Genomic DNA, 22590 nt, shown 5'->3' with positions numbered 1-22590 from the left:
TGTGTGGGTGGTGAGTGGGTGCATGAGATAATTTAATAATCAAACTTTCTTATTAACAGAGCTTTATGGTCCAATGTGTCTGGTGTTTAATCTTGTGAGGAGCAGAATTCATAGAGGCCTTGGCTGTGCTGGAGCTGGTAGAATGAATTACAATATGTAAAGAGTACCAAAATACTACTCAAGTAGAAATACTCTTCCTTTGCTGACATTTTACTTAAGTGGAATTAAATATACTGGCACAAAAAGCTACTTAAGTTAAAGTAAAAAGTAGTGCATTGTAAAAGTTACTGAGTTACTATTGCTGTAGCTATTAGCTACTGTAGCTGTATGGATGTTAACCATAGACTGTAAAAAAGATGGACGTAGTGAGTGTGACGTCACCCATAGGTTTCTGAAGGGCCGTTTTGAAGCCAAAAGTTGGGGTTCACGAGCGCCGCCATGTTGACATTTTTTGGAGCCGGAGCAGCCAGAGCGAAGCCGGGGGTACTATCATGGATAAATTTGAGCATTTGTTGTTACAGTTAGCTTAATGTTACCCCGACATGCTTGTGCACGTTTGATGCAGGTGTACTAAGACTGGCCAGTTTCTGATGTGATGCTAATGGTTAACCTATGGAATGTGTAGTACTCTGTAATGGATGTGATTTAAAATGTAAAATACTAGTAAAAATACTAATAAGTAAAAGTAAAATGAATGACTAGTAAAAATAATTGTACTCAAAAAAGTACAAGTATGCAAAAAAAGCTATTCAATTACAGTAATGAGGGTAAATGCAATGTGTTACTTCCACCCCTATCTCTGGACACTTACTTCCCACATTTTGAATATGGGGAAGGCCTAAGGTTCATAGATAGACCTCATATCAGAAATTGGATTCCCAGCCTGTCAATTTGGGCCCAGACGGACCCACCAATTATGGGTTATGTTGGGCTATAATTTGTCATGATTCTCTCAGGAATGATGAGGAAGATTAGAGCGACGACAGCACTGTTTGTTCTGAGTCTTCTCTTCAGAAGATGTCACGTTGCAGTGCAGTGAAGCACACTGACAAACTTTAATCTCTTTATGCTGGGATTTTATTCAGGTTCAGACTCCTGTGCTGCCAGGCTGAGGGCTTGGGCTGGATCTACTCCGGCTCCTATGGGGCTGAACTTGAATTTTGGGCTTAATTAAACGTCAGTTCTATCAAATATCTGCCCCATACTGCAGTAGTAGCTGTGCAGGCTGTGAGTGGGTTTCATCCAGCAGGGGGCAGTAGATACACATGGATGAATGGCAGGCAGTGAACCTCACTTGGTTGGAAAACACTACAGTAGGCCTACAGCAACAAAAGATATAAGGCTGAGGCCAACAAGACTCATAGTCAGTGGGCTGTTTAACCTTAGGCATTATGGGCTAGTAAATTGTTATTTTCCTCATATATTCCTGATATTCATAGTTAGAGGTATTACTAAACCCATGTTAACATGTAGATAGCTTATAAACTCATTACCTGTTATTTAATGTATACTCCTTACAGCACTAGATGCACAGTACCTACCTGCATTTACATTGCAATATCATTAATAATTAAATGTTTGATGCTGTTATGACCATTTGATCTCATACTGTGTTGACAGTTATAGCTCCATGTCTGAGTCGATGGGGTGTTTTTATTGATTTATTTATTTACCACAGAGAAGATTTTATGACTAGGTATTATGTGATTACAATCAAATAGAATATAACTAGAAGTGATCAATATGATTATATAAACATCCTTAATATTAGGGGGGGGGGGGAGTGAAAACACCTGGATCCATCCCAGTGAATCACAGATTTTCATTTCATTCGTATTTGCTTTTTAACCACATAACCATTTGAATTATACGCTTCATGGGTCTAGCAGTGGTTCCCCCAGGAGGCAATTTGAGTGTGCGGGCATAGAACAACTTACTGTGATTGGACGGGAATAGTTAGGCTAAGGGTTGAAATAACCAGGCGACGACAAACTCGGGAAAACAGCCCTACATACAGCCATGCCCCTCTCATGAATTGCAAAATTCGAATGGTAATGAGGCCAACAAGCGAGGATGAGTGAAAACAAAAATGAGGGAACGGTGGGGCTGGATCCAAAGCTCCCCCCCCCCACCATCCCATATGAACAAATGGGCCGCTATCCTTTACATTAAGATGCTTTGCGGTGTGCTGTTCCAGTCAATAGCCTGTGCCACGCATTATCTGACTGGGTATTTTACATGCATTATCTTATACTACTCGATGGGCTCATTCTGACCTGCCGAGCACATTCTGCTCCGTAGAGCAATATATCCACAGCAGCAATCTATACTCTGCATTACTCTCTCTCTCTCTCTATCTCTCTCTCTCTCTCCCTGTGTGTCTCTCTCTTCATTCATTCAAGCCATAGGCCGGCTTCTGTTGTGTCCATTGTGTTTGTTAATGCTTAGATGTAGCCAATACAGTAAAAGTGAACAGCCCACCAAAGCATTTCTCTGGACAGGATTGGCAGCCTGTACTCAGAGACATTAGTCCTTCTCTGGGAGCCATGGATTTCCTATATGAGCTGTCTAATGACTAATTATCACAGTGGGGCCGGGGTTATTTCACTTCCATCCTATCAACACAATCTGAAATTCATTTACTGTCAGAGTGTTCATCCTCAATTATTTCTTGATCGGCTGAATGTGACAACCTTTAAAAAAGTTTTGAATTTTGAGGAAAATCTACTTCTGTTATGGAGTTTTTTTGAAGTGTTCTAGCGTCGTCCAGGAGACCAGTGGATTTTCTGAACTGGTCAACAGAGGGGTTTATTGTTTTGGTTTTTTTTGTTTTTTTTGTTGTTTTTTTTGCAATAACACCAAGTTCTATCTCCAATAGGATTGTGTGTGTTCTACGAAATGTGTTGAACACATGAATAATTGAAGCCACTCTGGTTCTGCTTAGACCAGACTCTCTCCTCAACCTCTCACAAGGGAAGACCACGATTGATGACATGGTCAAGTAGAGTTGCTCTCAGGTTACTGGAGACTCTACCTCCCCCCTCTCTTCTTCCTCCTCCAGCTTTTCTTCCTGCTCCACCTACTCTAACTCATCTCTCTCTGACTCTGTCTGCTCCATTGTTTGTTCAGCCACTATAGCTTTCTAAAGACACCATAAAGACTGAAACACAATTAGACATAATTAGAAATGTTGATTGTTGAGAGAACAAATGACCTTAACTCTCTCACCTCTCTCCTCCTGGTTCCCCACCGGTTGAACGACCTTCCCGCTCCAGTCAGAACAGCAGAGCCACTATCTTCCATCGTAAAGTGAAAACTCATCTCTTCAAGAAATACTTCACGTCTGCACGTTCCCCTCTTCCCCTTGAATAACATCCAGCTCTCCCATATTTCCCCCCTCTACATGCTCTGAAATATATTCCTGAAAAAAAAAAAAAACCCTTGTCTACCGTTGGCTGTTGTAGTTGCTCTAGATAAGAGTGACAGCTGAATGCCTAAATATAAAATGTAATGTAAATAACACCCATGTGACTTGATATTAGGAACATGGCATGTGAATGTGACATTTTGGCTAATTGAATTGGAAAATAAACTTTTTTTGTGTAGAGATTTGTAGTGGAGTGGGATAGAGTTGGTAGTTTTGTAGAGTTTTGCACAGTTTGTGTGACGTTTTTGAAAAATGATCAAGAGCTTAGATGGCTTTATTAATTGTTTTGAGAGGATGCACAGTAGTTTGGAGAAATGCACCGAAGCAATCGAGGAAAACCTGTGATACTAGAAAATCTACCAGCTGATCCCACATCCCAGTCAGAGTGAGCTGCAGTTTAAAAGCCTTGCCTCTCATCACTGCTGAACATTTCACAGCTGTGCAGGTATTAGTGGCATGGATCATATCAGTGCATATCTGATCTGACGTGGTCCCAGTCACAACCACCGGCAGTAGAGGAGGCTTTTCCTCTCATCAATAACCCAGTGCCTCCTATAGGAGCCGCCATCTTAGATTCTCCACAGTGATTACGATGGAGCCGGGCTCTGCTGTCTCAGCGGCTCAATTAAAATGCTGTGTTCCTCCTTTAATACCCTGAAACACCACTAAGCCTTGCATGGAAACACAGAGGCGATTAATGGTTTAACTGGGAGCATGCATTTCTTCTTCTCTGCTTTCTTTGTATGTAGTCTATGTGTGTTTCTGTGTATGTGTGTGTGCACGCGCACCTGCTCATTCCCTTGGCTTTGTGGTTCAATATCAGAGATTCCTGATAATTACGCTTCTGATGATGATGATGATGATGATGATAATGAAGGCTTCAAGGCAGTCTCAGTTAAAATCTCAGCTCTTGTCTATCCTTATTATTGTTAATCGTGGATTTTCTGCTTTTAGGCCTAAGTCTACTTCAATTCAATGTGGTTGCATTTAGGAAATCTGTTGTGCAGGTAGGTAAGACAACAGCAACCAACATAAATCACTGTAACTACAGTCTATCAAGGCACTTAATTCACTTCCTCTGTTGATTCAATTCGACTGAATGAAATTACTGAGGCCAAGCGGTAACTGGCAACTTGACTCGTCCACAAGTCTTCACTGTTATGGTTCACTAACATCCAGAACAAGTACTTCATCGGCCAAGAGAAAATAAAATGGATGGAATTACCTTTGCATGAGGGAAAATTATGCAAAAGTTAGATGCACTGTCAGGTACAGTTGTAACTTTACTACTGTAGCCTCAGTTCTGAGAGTGTGGAGAGAAGGAGGGAGGTGTTACATCTCTGATGGAGATGAGAAAGCTTTTATTTATTTTTTTTCTTTCCTGCCTTCCCTCCTTACACTGTCCTTTCACTTCTGCCTTCCTGGCTGTTTTTCTTCATTGCTTCCTTGTATTTACCCTTCCTTCCTTCCTTCCTTCCTTCCTTCCATCTTTCCTTCCTTCCTTACTTACTTCCTCCCTCCCTCCCTTCCTTCTTTCCTTCCTTGCCTGTAATTTAATCTCTCTTGTTCTCTTTCTTCCCTTCATTATTCTGTGTGTTTAGATTCCTGTTGCTGTGACAAAGCCTCACCATTGTCAGCTGCTGTCACACACACACACACACACACACACACTGCACCATTTACTGCAACTGTACATGCTAAGATGTAAATAAACTGAACTCCCCCTGAACCCCCCTCCCCCCCGACACACACACACACACACGCACGTACACACACGGCTCACACACTAATAAATGTCTGCAAGCCCAGATGCTGCAATGTAATTGGCCACTGTGGCTTCCTGCTTTGGCAGAGATATTTTAATGCACGCAAACACACACACACTCACACACACACATACACCCTAATCCTTTGCTCTGCAACATCTGCCACATCCCCCAACACACATGTGCTAGTTAAATGCAACCACAAACACACACACACACACACACACACACACACTAACCATACTGCCAGCCCCTCCCTGTTTTAACCACTAGCTGTGACATCAGTTCTAAATAAAGTCATGTGGTTGTTCAGTGAAAGGCTCGACCTCGCCCTCTGTTTCCTCCGGCCTGCAGCAGCACTCAGACCGTATGACAATACAGATCACCACTGAGACTTCTTTAAACTGCATTTAGCTCATGCAACACCAAACTCCCCAAGTACTGAAAACAGCACTGAAATCATGAAATCAACTTGGGTTGCCAGGAGTTTGTCATGTGACGCCAACATTGTGTCAAAAACAATTTACAATTCCTTAAAACAGCATTCAGGCCATATGACATATCTATCTATCTATCTATCTATCTATCTCTCTATCTATCTATCTATCTATCTATCTATCTATCTATCTATCAACCATCTCTCACCCTTCCTCCCTCTCTCTCTTTAACCTCCTTTCTCTCTCCCTCTCTCGCCCACCTTCTTTCTCCTCATATACTCTGCTCCTCTCCTCAATTTTCATTTGTTTTTCACAGCAGGGCTGCGGCTGTCTCTTTGCTGTCAACATTGTTAACAGCATCAGTTGGTTGTATTTCAAAAACACACGACTTCCCCAAGGTTAGATCTGTCCTGTCTGTCTTTAGTGGCATTTTAATTTCCCCTTCAATGTTGCCACCCTTATGTGTTTGGCTAGAGTGAAAGTGTTGTTTAATTCTTCCGCAGATTGCTGATGGTAATTTGAGGTTGGATGTTTATATAAAATGTGAAATGCATCCCTTGGTTAACTATAGATTTTAGAAAATACCTGAGGGGAAACAAGGGTTACTCATTCACCTTGTTGAATTTGAATAAATCACTACTGACTGTAATCTGGTGGGGTAATATTGTTTACAATGGCTGAAATTGTTTTCATCATATTTTGATAATTGTCTACACTGGCAGCTATTTCTTTGTAATTGTCTAAAATAGCATATTATTTTGTAATATTGCCAGAAAATTGCATCAGATTCAGCTAATATGTTTTTATTACCTGAAATGGCAGCAATTGTTTTTTCTGATAAGATTGCATTAAAATGGCAGCTGATAATGTGGTCCAAAATAGTATGTTTTGTTTTATTTGGTTTTATTTTTTAAAATAGCAGATGATTTTTAATAATACTGCTTAAAATCTCAGCTGTTTTTGATACTATTTTATTTTGTAATCTTTTTCAAAAGTGCAGATGTTTTAGTAACATTGCTTAAAATCTCAGATGTGTTTGGAATATTGCTCAAATGGCAGAATTATTATTATTATTTTTTTGGTAATATTGTTTAAAATGTCAGCTGTTTTTGCCAATATAGAGTAAAATGGCAGCAGTTGTTTGGGCTGTGTTGCTTCGTCCGGGCTTCCAGCTCTGGGTGAGCATTTACTATCTGCTAACCTTACTAGTTAAGAGAGAGACAGAGGGATGGAGGGCGAGCGAGGGAGGGAGGGAGGAGGGAGAGGGGGCGAGAAAAGGAAAAGAGAGAGAGAGAGAGAGATGGATGTATCAAACAGCAGCCCCCTGCTGAGTGGGGAATGGAAAAGCTGCTGGCACCAACATGAATATTTCAGCAGATAGCTCCAGCTCTCTGTACCTCTCTCTCTCTCTCTCTCACTCTCTCTCTCTATTTCACTCTGTCACTCTCTGCCTCTCTCTCGTTCTCTGTCTCTCACCTTTTCCTTCCCTCCACTTCCCTCCCTCTTTACCTCCCTCCCTCCTTCTCTGCCTCTCTCTCTCTTGTTCCCTGTCTGTTCAGTCGATACTGTGGGTCGGAGAGGAGTGGACAGTGAATACGAAGGAAGAGAGAGACGGAGAGAGAGAGAGAGAGAGTGTCCTGCTTCGACTGGATTCCTGGTAGCAGAATCAGAAAATGGCTCCTGAATGTAAATCTGGGAAAGCGGCAACAGAGTGTTGGCTCAACTTGGCTGCTTCCCCAACCCCCCTGCTAGACGGTTGCGATGGTTTGGCCCGGGGTAGTTAGACAATAAACACAGAAGCCATGGAGCAAAACAAATATCAGCAGGCAGGGAGTTTCTCAGGGGATCAAAATAGATTTTTAATAGTCTGCTATTTTTTAAATAATTGAAAAACTCCTTTCCCTATCCACTGTTTATTTTAGCGATTTTTTTCTCTTCCCAGTTTAATGTGTGTGTATATATATATGTGTGTGTGTGTGTGTGTCTGTGTGTGTGTGTGTGTGTGTGTGTTATAAATCATAACAAATGTTGCATGACTGATGATCTAGCAATAGAAATCCCTGGATTGATAATAATGAATGGAATATACAGCTAAGCTGCAAAAATTATTTGTTATGAATTTGCTATTTTTGTAAAACAAACACAAATTGTATGTTTTAGGCTAAAGATGGCTGAAATATAAGTCACTTGCTTACATTTTAAAATAAACCAGGAGATTTGGACGACCCAAAATACTGAGATCAACTTTGGTTGACAGGATTTTGTCATGGGAAAGTTTCTGGGAATAGGGGATTCAGTGTGTCTCGTGCATCTTGCTTTTTAAAAGAAGCACCTGCCAATGACTGTATTAGTTTTAGGAGATTTGCCATCTGGTTCTTATTTGTCAAACCACTATCTTAATGAATACGTGGTAAAAAGACTACGACTGATAGGGATATTTGCCCATTTGGCCAACTGATAACGTACAGTATGCTTTATGTGTGAGGATGAATTATTTCAATTCATGATCTCCGTCTATTTCATCTTCAAGGCTTCTTTGTGAGACATTGGATGAGATGTGGCTCCTACACTGCTGCTAGCCTATAAAGGAAACTTCAACATCACTTTTAGGCTATAATGGCTTTTGATAAATGATGTAGATCTATTGGCCTGCTTGGCTTGTTTCAGTATAATACAGCCTAATAGACGGGCTAATGCAGTCTGTTTCTATTGGGATTAGAACAGAGGCTTTGCCAATATTGTCAATCTAACCAGCCAGCCAAATAGCCTCCAACCCAGATACAAAGATTAATAGCTTCATTATTTGGATTTATTTATTTCTCACCGTCAGTTTCTGTCTTCAGTGATCTGCTTCTCTCTACCACTTATTTGGATAGCCTAGTATTATATAATTATATAAAATAGTTAAATATATCAGTAGATCTAACCCAGAGTAAAATTAGATGTCTGCGTTGAGGTGTGAAGGATCAACATAAAAATAGAGGAAAATCCTAATAAAACTCTATGAATTGAATGGCAACTATATTCATATCCACAACTCATGTTGTATTACTTGAGCTAATTATTACACAGAAAAGAAATGTGCTTTTCTTCTGCTGTGTCATAGGGTTTAGTGAATTGATGCTGCTGATACTGAGCATCCAAAAAGAAATTAGGTTGCATGTCTGAAATGTCAGAAATAAAGTAAAGCACAGATGAATGAGCCCATGAAGTGTAAATACAACTGGGAATGTGAGATTTTTTTGTAGTGAGGTTCTAAGGCAGGCAGGGACAGTGACAAGGTTGGATGGCTTTAATTTAACTTACAAAGAATATTGACCATATTATTTACCAGCAAACAACCAAGCTCATATTTGGAGTTGTATCTCTATTAACTATGTTGTTTGATAGTCACTGTGCTGAAACTGGTCATTGGCAAAGATTATAAAAATAATAGTGTATGCTTGTATGTGAACTTGAACTCGACCTATCCAATGTCTTTCCTATAAAGCTTTTCTTGATAAGAATGATATTGTATTTAGCATACATTTAAAACAATACAATAGACCTTTTCCTAACTTTTTTCTTTCTTTCTTTTTAATTTCATTACTCAATGCAATGCTGTCTCTCATCTTCAGTTTTTGACCTTGATGTTTTTTTCTCAAATCATCTTAAACAGTTGTATACTATGCCAATGCCCACTAATCTTGACAGCAGATGAACTACAACAATGGGTCCTCCTGTGCTGTTTACGCAAATGCACACATTTTATTTTAGAAAGTATACAAACATTTACCCAACACACACTCTCTCTCTCTTTCTGTTTCTTACACATACACGATCGTAGTGGCAGAGTGGCCTCTTGTTGTGGCTGTGTTGGCCTTGTTTGGATCGTACGCCAGTTTTTACGAATGTCTTTCAGACTCCGCTTGTGTTCTCAATGTGTTTCTCTGATTCATAGTTAATAATACACTGAGTTTGCATCATGCAAAATAAATAGGCACACATTGCATTGCTTCGCACATTAATACTGAACAAAACCACGTGAAAGAACACATCATGCGTCGCAGAACTCGCACTCAATTCAGATCATTTGCGCAATTAGGCTCTAATGAACAATCGATGAGAATTTCTCTGAAAGCATGGAGAAATGACAAGGAGTGGGATAAACGGTTAAAATTATGGAGAAATTTGTGGGAAAACAGGAGTTTTGCGAGGCGTGTGCAAAGCACATCTGCATCATAATTCTTTTATCGTTAATATTGATTCTTCATTCTTGCGCAGGACACTGGAACCCAGCCAGCTGCAGGCAGGCTGTCTGTGTCTGACCCTGCTCTCTGACCCGCCTGTTGATGGGGGCAAGCTGAAAGAGAATTTCTTCACAGGGATGAATAAAGCATCCACCACTGGGTCCCAACCCAGTATTTCACAAGCGTTGTGTTAGAGTGTGTGTTGTGAGGTGGAGTGTGTGCCACTGGCTGGTTAGTTTTCCATCTGCAGATATGGCTGTCATCATACAGCGCCCTAATGCTTGCCCCAGGCCAAGATAGAGACCAATAGAGTCCTCTGATAACACCGCTGCTAAATATGAGTGTGTGTGTATGTGTGTGTGTGCATGTATGCGTGCATGCATGCATGTATGTGTGTGCCTGTGTGTGTGCTTGTGTGGGTAAGAGATAAGAGCGTAAAGTGTGTGTGCATGTCTGTGTCTGTATGTGTATATAGCTGGGCAAGAGATAGACTGTTTCTGTGCCCATTTGTGTGTGTGTGTGTGTGTGTGTGTGTGTGTGTGTGTGTGTGTGTGTGCGTGCGCGTGTTTAATGGTCTGCTTAGTGTTTCATGGTGGTAAATCGTCGGTTCTGTCTCATCTCACACACCGCTGGACAGCAGAGTCTGCACTAGCCTGATAACACACACATGCACACACACACACACACACACACACTCTCTCACATGTACACACCACGTACGCATACAATGTCTCGCACACAAACACGATCTTTCTCCCACACTCTCTTAAACACTCTTGCGTGCACATACACTCACACACACACACACACACACACACACACATGTATGGAGGCCACAGGCAGCCCCTCTCGCTCTCTCTCTCCCACCTTGAGTTTCCAGTAAATACTGTAGCCTGTCTGACTATTAGCCAGTCTGTTTGTCTGTCTGGTTACTGCCTTACTCTTCTATCTGTACTGCCAAGGTCAGTATTGTTAAGAAAATCTTCTACATCTGCCAGCATTTCAAAGTGAAGCCCTGTGCTGCAGCGGGGTTGAGGTTATATAGCGCTAATGTATCAAGGCTAAACCCATAGCTAACCAGCTATTAAACCAGCCAAACACCTTCAGCAGCTGCATGTACCACTTTTATTTTTAATATTTAGAATTTTAGTCTGATACTTTCATCATCAGCCAGTCTGCGTGCTATGAAAAAAAAAAAAAAAACTTCATAAATGTAGCTTAGCATTTTTAGCATTTCTCTGTCAAAACAAAGGTAATGAGCCAAATTCCAGCTAGCACTATCCACTGGTTTGAATGAGAAATGCTAACAAGGCTGCCAATCCAGAATTTGGTGGAATTTTTTTTTTTTTAGTGCCTCCTGAAGAAAAAACGTCATTTAAAAAGGTAGAATTTTTGATTCTATATTATCTGTATTAAAATTCTGGAAGGTAGGTTAAAGGCTATCCCTTTAACTTTCAGTAACTTCACAGTGTAAAAAATATAAGGTGGTGATGAGATAGGACTTTTTTGTCTCATGCTCAAAGCACAGCTGTGAGCTCCGCTAGTAACACAGAGCAAGAGTTCAAAGGGTGCAAGGAGCGTTATGTAATTGTTGTTAGCATTAGCCAGCTAACCTGAAGGGGATAACATTGTTGAAAGTAGTTAGCAATTACTCTGCTTGCTCTTGAAGAAGAGGATTAGGAGTCCATTCTTAAAAATGGAGGATGTAGCTAAACTCAGCTAAACTGTAGGAGGCTACTCATTTCCCACCAGGCACTGTTGACCAGGGGAACGCCCCAAAACGTTTAAACAATTGAATATAACTGGAAAAAAAATTGGTGTGTTCAAAAAAGACCCGCTAATTTCATAACTATAACAGGAGAAGATTGGATGGTTGGAAGTTGGGGCAGGAAAAGAGAGAGAGGTGTATAAAGAGATAGGAGGAGCGGAAGTGGGGAGAGGAAGGGATTGATAGGAGCTGAGGAAAGAAAGAAAGAAAGAAAGAAAGAAGGAAAGAAAGAAAAAGAAAAAAATGATAGCTGAAGGAACCGAGGAAAGGAGACAAGAGTGGAGCAGAGTAGGAGTGGAGAGAGGGGGAGTAAAGGAGGTGAGGAGGAGAGAGAAACAGATAAGAGCAGAGGAGAGATGGATGGATAGGAGGTGCGGGGAGCAGAGGAGAGAGGAATGGATTGATAAGAGCAAAGGAGAGGAGATACAGGAGGAGAGAATGGAGAGAGGAGCAGATGAGAGAAGGAAAGATAGGTGAGAGAGAGAGAGGGAGCAATCAAATCATTTCAACACGGAGGTTATTAAGCTATTGAACCCACATGGAGCAGTAATAGATGGCAATGAAGCGTGTGTGTGTGTGTGTGTGTGTGTGTGTGTGGTGTGTGTCTAATGGAGGGTTAATATTGCTGGCCCTTCATGGTAATTTCAGCCTGTCAGTCTTCTAAAGGCCATCGCTGTGGGCCATCAGCCAGCCGCACACAACCACCGGCACACTGCAAATGTCACCGCCATCACAGTGTGTGTGTTGTGTGTGTGTGTGTGTGTGTGTGTGTGTGTGTGTGTGTGTGTGTGTGTGTGTGTGTGTGTGTGTGAATCTGTTGAAATTACTCTCCTGTTTTACCACCAAATCAGTCCTTGTCTCTTATCTCTTTCTCTATATGTCTCTCTCTCTCTCTCTCTCTCTCTCTCTCTCTCTCTTCCTCTGTCTCTTTCTCTCTCTCTCTCTCTCTCTTCCTCTGTCTGTCTCTCTCTCTCTCTCTCTCTCTCTCTCTCTTCCTCTGTCTCTTTCTCTCTCTCTCTCTCTCTCTTCCTCTGTCTGTCTCTCTCTCTCTCTCTCTCTCCTCTCTGTATTGACTAGTCAAGCTGTAAATATTTACATGTAGTGAAACCGTATCCCATCGATTGATCTCGGTCCATTCCTGTCTCACATTGACAGGAATCAGTTACATTCCCAACTCTCTTTCTAATTGGTTCTTTTTTTTCCAGCAGTTATTAATTATTTATATCATCTGTGTCTCAAAGAGACATATCTCCAGTTTTGACATGTCTTTAGAGTAACTGACAGCCAACATTGTCTCGTGTGTAGAAAATGTTTAATCACCATAGGGCCGAGCTAAACCATTCATAATGCATGGTAAAATATCATATATGGTTGTCAAAAGAGAATTCAGTTTTTCTCTCTGAAAAAACATAAAGTTAGGCTTTTGGTTTCTACAGAACACTCATGATATGGAGCCAGAGGTGGGGACTCGAGTCACATGACTTGGACTCGAGTCAGACTCAAGTCACAATTGTAATTGCTTGAGGCTTGACTTGATGACTTTGACTTGGCTTTGACTTGTACTTTGATGACTTGAAAAGGTTTCTAAAGTCTCGACAAAAGATCTTGTGTTTGTGTAAATGACTTAGATTGAAAGTGATGAGACTTGTTCCACCAGACAACTGAACTTAAATTATTTTTTCTGAATTTGTATGGAACGATTGAATTTATTGAGTTGAAACTGATTATAGAAATCAAACCCATGAAGCACTTACGAAGTTTTTATCATATTAAAACCATATTATCTGAAAAAGCCCTAGATTTTAGTTTTCTTTAAGATATTAAATTGATACTGGACTCTTGATTTGTTCTGGCTTGACTTGGTGTATAGGCTTGAGACTTGACTTGGGACTCACGCATGTTGTTGCTGTTGTTTGTTGTTTCCTAAATTTCCCCCAGGGGATCAATAAAGTGCAATCTGTTCTTGTAGTTGTTTTTTTCCTAGTGATGCCATCCATTTTTGCCATTTCACAAAGCATTTTCAATGGACTCTCAATAGTGTGTTCAATGTTTTTATGTTTCATTAGTTCATGAAGCAGCATTTTGAAGCACTTCAGCCTGGTAGTTTTGTTCCTTTTCGCCCACTGTATTATCCACATCGATTTTGTTCCATTTATCCTTTTCTGTTGAAAGCATTGCTTTAAAGAGCTTGGCCATGTATCATCATCCTTGGATATACAAACAGATAATTTAAAACTGCAGGTACAAGTCTCACTGAGATTGTGTGAGATATTGAACAGTGATTTTAATTGAAAATGTCATGTTCCTCCATTATGCTCTGTTCCTTGATGTCAGGATCACATTAATAATTTGCACTTACTCTCACTTAAGTCCCAAGTTGTATCCCCAGACCTTCAGCATTCAGAACAGCTTTTAATCAAATAAATAGCCTACAGACTCACAGCAGCGCAAGACTACAGTACATAGATATTGCCATTATATACCATTCCCACACATTCTTACAGGAAATTATTTTTGAGATATTAGTAGGTATAAATGACAATGAATGCTCTAAAAGTCCATATGCTTTAACTTTGTGGATATCCACCATCTATGAATGCCATTGGGATTGTGTCAAGGGTTTGAGAGCTACAAGTACATGTGTAGGCTTTATAAATTCTTCATCTGTAATCACAAAATTGCTTTGTGTTTGAGTTGCGTAGAATATTGTTGTATTAAGATTGTATTGAAATTGAGATTGTATATTGTATTTCTGGTCTGGTTCTGAGAGTAGACTGGAGAAACATCTTATTTTTTGCATTTTGTTGGAATACAGATGGCTCCCATGCATCACATACAGTATGTGTCTTTGTATATGTATAATTTGTTGTATTGCGCTGGAAAAATAAAGAACTCATGTTGGCTCTTCTTGTTTGTGATGAGAATCTTAAATTCGTAGCTAGCTTGCTAGATCTAGGTTAAATCATCACCTACCTCTGTAGCCTTAGCTATTGGGTTAGGGTATTGGGTTGGTATCCGAATTACACACAAAAATACACAAAATACAGCTATCCAGGCTAAAAAATAAAAATAAAAAATTTTGAAAAATCTTAAAGCATTTACACTGCCCACAGCAGTTGCCACCGTTGATAAATCCTTATGAACTTTCACTGTTCACTGTTGTCTTTAGCCACTGGCTTTCGAAATTGTTGCTGAGAATTCCTGCATATAATGCCATGACCTACAGGAGTTAGGCTGATCTTATGTGTGAAGTTAAAGGGGCCATATTATAGGAATTCAATTTTCTCAATTGATATACAAATATTATCAAATGTATTCAATATAAATTTAAAATTATTGAATTTTTAAAAAATGAATCCTTTTTTACAGGCTGTTTCAGACTAACTTCAGCCAACGCATCACAACTGGACTTGGACTTGATTGGCTCCCTTCACCAAACAATTGAAAAAAATCCTTCCAATCACACAAGTTTGCAGCACTGACACACACCCTTGGTTTGCCTCCACCCTGCAGGTTTGCCTCGTTTGAGTTAGAGGAACTTCAATTGGCGACCAATCAGGGTCCTGTATTGTGACTGTTCTGCCTGTGAGGACTGAAGCCCTTTGTGTTTTGACTGCACAGCATAGCCCCGCTTCCTTTGGTCATATTTGCATCATACCACCACAGAAGCACACATTCAATAATGAACCACCAATGTCTTTACTGTTGGTGTAATAAATAGAGAGAGAAAGAGAAGCATAGGTCCCATAGGCTTGCCTAAAGATTGTCCAATCACAAGTCACGACACTGGCTTAGAAAAATCCTAAACGAATAAACGTGACTGCTTTGATGCGAGAGAGTCTGTGAAGGAAGAGAAGAAGATGGATGATCGAAAGTTAATCTCCGAAGTGGAAAAGTACAGTGAGTTCCATTGTTTCTACAAAGACAACATTAAAATAGGTAAGACTTGGGATGTTGTTGTCTTGTTTGTTGGAGCACAACAACTCTGCTGTGTGATGACTCCGGCTTTGTAATACTGGAACGCAGACAATGACAAATATTGGTTATGAAAATTGCACTGTATGTCTTGAAATAGTCATGGAAAAGTCATGGCATTTAACAGCAAAAAAACAGTTGGAGGCCTAGTGGTTATGTGCTTAAGCCTGTTGTGGTGTGTGGCGTGCTGGATAATGCTTCCTGACAATGACTCACCATTGACTTACATAGCTCCCAACTGACTGAATAGGACTTAGACTCTATTCAACGCCACACCCAAAAGGCCTGACCCCTGTGTGTGTGTGTGTGTGTGTGTGTGTGTGTGTGCAGGGCTGGTGTTAACATTGCTCAGAGGGCCCAGTGTTGTATTGTCCTCTGGGAGATCAATGACATTCCCCTCCTTTGAGTCCACTGACAATCTGTCTGCCTGCTTGTCTGAAAATCTGTCTGTCTTTCTGTCTATCTGCCTGCTTAGCTTTCCATCCGTCTGTACGCTTGTCCTCTGTCTTTCTGTCTGTCCTTGCTATCTTTCTGCACTTTGACTTACAGTATTCGTTTGCCTGCTTGTCTGCCTCAGTGAAAACAGGCCTCATTGTGAGACCACTGTTGCTAATTTTGTTAGAATGAAAAAAAAAGTTCAATGAGGCCATTTTACATTTGAAGATGCAAAGATAGTGTCTCTGACACAAGTTTACAGAAGGTGTTTCATAAGTATTATTTACATCGGGTTAGTTTTCAGGACAATGTGTGAAATGAAATGACTGAAATGTCACAAAATGTACAGTATGCCTACTGTAAGCTGCAGGCACTGAAACTGCTACAAACATTGACCCTCTAACAAGTACATTTGGCAGATTTTTAATGTCTTTCAATTAAAGCGCATTTACTACAATTCACTTATACTTTACATTACTACCAACCATTTTCCAAAGCATACCATAATTTTTTAGATGTTTGAATGTGTTTTTCCTACCTTCCAGGCAGCCATTTGATTCCATTAATTTCACGAACGAAAACCAACTTGCGTAGACTTGTTTTTCCGATTTATCAATAGCATATGAGTGCACCATTCCTCTCTGTTGCACCTGGAAACCCACACAACAGCATGAATGTCTCCGCCACAAAATTAAAACATCCATGACTTGTAAACCCAGGCACGAATGTTAGCCGGAGGAGCAGAGAATTTTAAGGCAGGGTTATCGCCTGAATGTTTGAATTTGAAACAGGGAAACAGGGAAATCAAGTAAATATTCAAAAATCTAAAAAAAAGTATGGTATGCTTTGATAGTAATGTAAGGTATGTGTGCAGTGTAGTAAATGGGCTAAAACACCAGTATGGTCCATTAAAGGTCTTCTGCTTGACTTTGGCCAAGGAGCACAGAGGTTCATGCTTCCTCTTGTGCCTCCATGCTGACGAAAGACCAGACAGGAATGGCTTTACCTCCAGGGAATGCCAATTTAATCCTAAAAACTCAGGGATTTCAATTCATACATGACTAGTTCTACTTCTGCCATTGCTTTAACAAGGTGAAGAACCATGCAGCCACATACAGTATGTTCTCCTACTGCCCCGAGGATCCAATCCTGCCAGAGCTTTCTCTACTCGTTCTCCCCTCCTCTGTCTCCCTCTCTACTTCCCTTCTCTCTAAATAAAGAATAAAAAAATACTAATGGTACATGGATTGCCCACTCTTGTTTAGACAGATGGACAAGTCATGGACACGATCTAACGATGTAAATACAACATTAACCTGCCTCACCCTGTAAAACTGACCTGAATAGTGCTTAAGACAGACAGCCAAGCATAAATTGAGGGCTGAAGGAGAGAGATGTGGAGGCGTCTTGGTGGCTCAGTGGGATAAGGAGCACACCATGAACTTGCAAAGTAATGAATCTGATTTCTGCTCTGGACCTTTGTCACGTCAGACTCTTTCCTCCATCTTTGCCTACATGCCCAACTGCACAGTGTGCAAAACAGCAGAAATGCCATGAAAATAATCTGCAAAAACAGAATAGACAGATCTGCCGATCTCTATAGACATTATTCACCATAATCTGTGGTTTGGGTATGTTTAACACACGAGTTGGTGTAGTCAACGAGGTTGTCGAGAAGTTGTCCGTCTCTTCATTCCTGCCACTTCTACACTGGTGACCCCGACGTTTGTCTGCTGGACGTTTCCAGTGACAGCTCTTCATGAACACGGCGACTAACGCAGTTTCCCTCAAACTGCCGGAGTTCTGGGAAGCGTCGGCCTCGGCCTGGTTCGCCCAGACGGAAGCGCAGTTCGCGCTTCGGGAGATCACCGCGGACGCCACAAGATACTTTTATGTGGTGTCGGCCCTCGGGAGTTCAACTGCATCCCGAGTGGTGAACCTCCTCAAAACTCCCCCGCTGCAGGATAAATATGAGACACTCGAAGCCCATCTGTTGAGAGCTTTTGAACTTTCCGACGCCGAGCGGGCTAGCCGGCTCTTCTCTCTGCAAGGCCTCGGTGACAGCAAGCCGTCTGAGCTCATGGACAGGACGCTGGATCTCCTGGGTAGGCACAAACCCGATTTCCTCTTCGTCCACCTGTTCCTGCGACAGCTGCCTTCCCAGGTAAGGGCTGCCCTGGCCAACACCGCCATCACTGACTGCCATGCTCTGGCCGAGGAGGCTGATAAATTTTTCCTGGCTGGTCAACAACACTGCGCGGCCGGGCTGCTTCCTGCCCCAGCTCTTTCACCACTGCCTGGAGGCACAACGGTCGCCGCCGTAGCAACAGCTCCTCATCAGCGGCAGGACCCCAGCCTGTGTTTTTACCACGCAAAGTTTGGGCCCAAAACCAAGCGGTGCCGATCGCCATGCAGCTTCAGCGTGGCGGGAAACGCCAGGGCCAGCGCTCAGTAGTGGCCCTGAGCGTCGGCCGAACAGGCAGGCTGCTGTTCATCCAGGACACCATCTCCGGACGGCGTTTCCTGTGCGACACGGGCGCACAGAGGAGTGTCCTGCCCGCATCGGGAGTGGACATCCTGGCCGGCGGACACGGCCCCCCCATGGTAGCCGCTAACGGCAGCCCCATCCGCACCTACGGCACGAGGTACATGGCGCTGTGTTTCGGCGGACAACGGTTTGGCTGGGACTTTATCACATCGGGGTTACCAGTGTAGAAGTGGCAGGAATGCAGAGACGGACAACTTCTCTCGTTGACTACACCAACTCGTGTGTTAAACATACCCAAACCACAGATTATGGTGAATAATGTCTATCGAGTCTGCCACAAGCTGACTGGCACAAACCATTTGGCATACAGTACATTTCGTAACAGATGTGTCTTATTAGAGGCCAATTGTCATTCCTGGCTAGTTTTGCATCTAACCGAAACCTTTATTCGACCCTTATTGTAATTCAGTATCAGTTTGATGTAACCGCATGTTTACCACGATTAATGGGCAGACCTGAAGAATCGATGTGTGTGTGTATGTGTGTGCATGCCTGTGAGTGTGTGGGTGCACATTTGTGTGTGCCTTTACTGCAATTAATGATCAAGCGTGCTAAAACAACGGCCACATCATTCACCTGATGTGTTCACAGAGAATAGAACTAGCTTGGGGTTGAATACCAATTATGGACACACACACACACACACACACAGAGGACCCAGGCATGGGTGAACACATTTAGATAGACATTTCTGCATGGCCACCACAAGCCTGCACTTATTCTCAGTCACATTAGTATACACATATTTGTTAATACACACACACACAGAACAAAAGCACTTCCGCATTCCAACTAGTTTTTCATCGACCCACGTCACTCAGAAGAAACAAGACCAAGAGACTCACTCCTTGTCCTCACACACGCTCACACACTAACAGTCATCATCTTTAATCGGTGTGTGTGTGTGTGTGTGTGCGTGTGCGTGCATGCGCACGTAAGGGCTGAACACAGCAAACACCTGATTTAATTCAAGCAGCAGCCATTGATTTCCAATAGACACCCAAAGACTGGCTGGTGAGTGTTTGGAACAATGAATAGGTGTGTGTGTGTGTGTGTGTGTGTGTGTGTGTGTAGAAGTGAAAGTAGAAAGAGTGACTGAAAAAAGATTGAGACAGAGTGATGTTTCTATGTAATTATAACCGAGAGAGATGCTGTGTTTGTGTATTTCTGCTTGTTAACGCACAAATCTCAACAGATATCCCATTTCACCAAGCCAAACTCATAATAAAGACAGCTTGTTATCGCTTAATATACTACATACAGTCGATACAAACTGCAGAAAGCTGTATTTACCTGGTAGTAATAACTTAAATTGCCACATACATCACAAGGATGTAAGGGTCACAAGGGTGTAAATAACCTGGGAGATGAGATGAGATTAAGAGCGGTGAAATCAGTCTGAAGGCTGACTTCATCTTTCCATCTCCAACCATTCTCCGGCACTGAAAAGTGTATCATCCTGGGCCTTTTTCACCTTTCACCTTTTGATAATCAAGAGAGGGGACTGTCCTTTTTTTTAAAGGTCATTCTTGGCATCTCTGCTTTATTAGATACTATGCTGTGGGGAAAAACTGACAGAGAGAGAGAAAGGGAGGAGGGAGGTGAGTGAAGGATGGTAGGGCGTGAGGGAGGAAACAAAGTGACAGAGTAGGAAGGGAGGATGGATGGAGTCTAAAATAGAGAGGTGAGAGATGGAGAGAGAGAATGAGGAAGGAAGGAAGGAAGGAAGGAAGGAAGGAGAGAGAAAGGGCGTCTCCACAGCTGATGCTACTCTGAGCCAGAAGGTTCCAGAAAAACACACACACATGTGCTAGCCTCCGCTGTGTGCACTCTCTCTCTCTCTCTCTCTCTCTCTCTCTCACACACACACACGTGCGCTAGCTTGCTCTCCACACAAACACGCACATTAAACACACAAACACACACATACACACACACACAGGTGGGACTAAGCAGTGTGGTGTGCCAATTTGTTGTGCCCCTGGTCCCCTCTCAGGAGGCACATAGACGGGCATCCAGCCATGCCAACGCTGGCACTGGTCCCACACACACACACACACACACACACACACACCACTCCTACTCATACCACACTGTCGCTGCAGGCACTGCTGGCTCAGGGTGAGTGTGTGTGTGTATGTGTGTGTTTTTGCATCCGATCCGTGTGTGAGTATCTGTGTGTGTGTTAGTGTTTGTTCACTTTTCTCCATTTCGATAGACCACAAGAGACAAATGCTGAAGCACTGGGGGCATGTGAAAGCATTGTATGCACATTTTTAATATATGTGCATGTGCATGTGTGTGCATGTTAAAGTATTAGTAGTTAATATTGTTCACTATTAGCTGAGAAACAGCCACACTGCCTCTATTCCAAACACTGTTTATTCATAGAAAGTTTTGAGTATGGCTGCTTAGTCTTTCAATTCTGTTAGCCACCTTGGAGGGTTAACAGCCTGTGTTGAATCAGCGTCCTCTAAAAACTAATTTGGCTGTTAAGAAATAACACTAGCTGGTGAAATTCTCGGTCCACAGGCACTCTGCGTTCACACCACTCGCAACCACATCACCATGCCACTGTCAGATCACCAATTTGATCTAGCGGGGTGCTAGCTCCCGCGCCAATGGTGTTGCAACTAAGATGGTGTCTAAGACAGACGGTGTTGCTTGTTGTCGGCAGCACATAAAGGCACCTGATGGACAATGCAGCCCAAAGGTTCAGCTGAAGCCTACTTTTCTATGCTGGCAAATACGGAAATAAGGGGAACGGTCAACATCACCCAATGATTGTTGGTAGAAAATGAACAGGGACTGGTTTCTGGAGTTGCTTGCAGTGTGAGGGCAACGTTTGATTCAGGCTAAGTGAAGATCAAGGTGGACCTGATCTAAAAGACTTTCAAAAACCAGGGGGGGTTTGTTCCATGCAAAAAACTCCCAGGCCAATGACTTACGAGAGGCTCTTGAGCTGCCTAATGCCCCACTATTTTCTTCATTAATATGCAAATGAATGCAGCAAGATGCTCCAAAATCTAATCAGATCATCTGCTCTATGGGGGGAGCCTGTGGTGTCAGTATGATGTTCTACCATGTATTGTGCTTGAGTTTTTGTGTTCACAAGAATGTGTCTCCACACACACAGACTGACAGATGCCATCACCGTGACATAATGTCCCACATATGTACTGTGGTGACGGCACATAAAACACACACATTGCAATTAATTGGAAGATCTGAAGAATCGGTGTGTGTGTGTGTGTGTGTGTGTGTGTGTGTACGCATGTGTTGCTTGAACTGGGGTCATCTGGTTGAAGGACAGCTTCTTTAACCACAAGGCCACCTCTGTCAAGTAATGGCTTGCTAAATCGATGGCCACATCATCCACCTGCTGTATGGGGCTGATGGACGTTAAGGTATACACACATAACAACACACACACGCATGCATTTGGCACGACTGCTGTCAAACTGGCTATCTTAGTCGTTTGATGGAGGATCACGATCTGAAAAGAAAAAGATCTGAGCGCAATTTCTGCAAAACCTTTGGTAAATAACATATAGCTGGTAGCTTTGGACACCATTTTCTTCCAGCATTTAAGGGCTTATTTTAATTTCTCTACTTGTGGTCTTAATAGGCCTACAGACTTTAAGAACATTTAATCATTTTCTTCTTCAGGGACACTTCAACCTCCGAGGACATAGTTTGCTGATCCAACAAGACAGGTTTTTTCCTGAGTAGCGCTCTTCTATTCTGCTCTTTGCTGCTCTGTTCTTTCTCATTGCGCTCTTGTCTTGCTAATGTCATTGTCACTGTCCTCTGGACCAATTATGTAGTGTGTATTGTCTCAGATTGGACTGCATATTGTTTCAGCAATAAGTACCACTGTCTGTGTGAGTGTGTGTTAGCGTGTGTGTGTGTGTGATTTATCTGATGTGATGAATATCTTCGCAGCAGAGCGCGGGGTGGAGAGGAGAGGAGAGATGGAAAGATAAAACGGAAAGAAAGAAAGAC

Source organism: Centroberyx gerrardi, chromosome 12, assembly GCF_048128805.1.
Source record: "Centroberyx gerrardi isolate f3 chromosome 12, fCenGer3.hap1.cur.20231027, whole genome shotgun sequence".
Classification (NCBI taxonomy): domain Eukaryota; kingdom Metazoa; phylum Chordata; class Actinopteri; order Beryciformes; family Berycidae; genus Centroberyx; species Centroberyx gerrardi.
The sequence above is the reverse complement of the archived record's forward strand: the minus strand, read 5'-3'. Positions refer to the sequence as shown.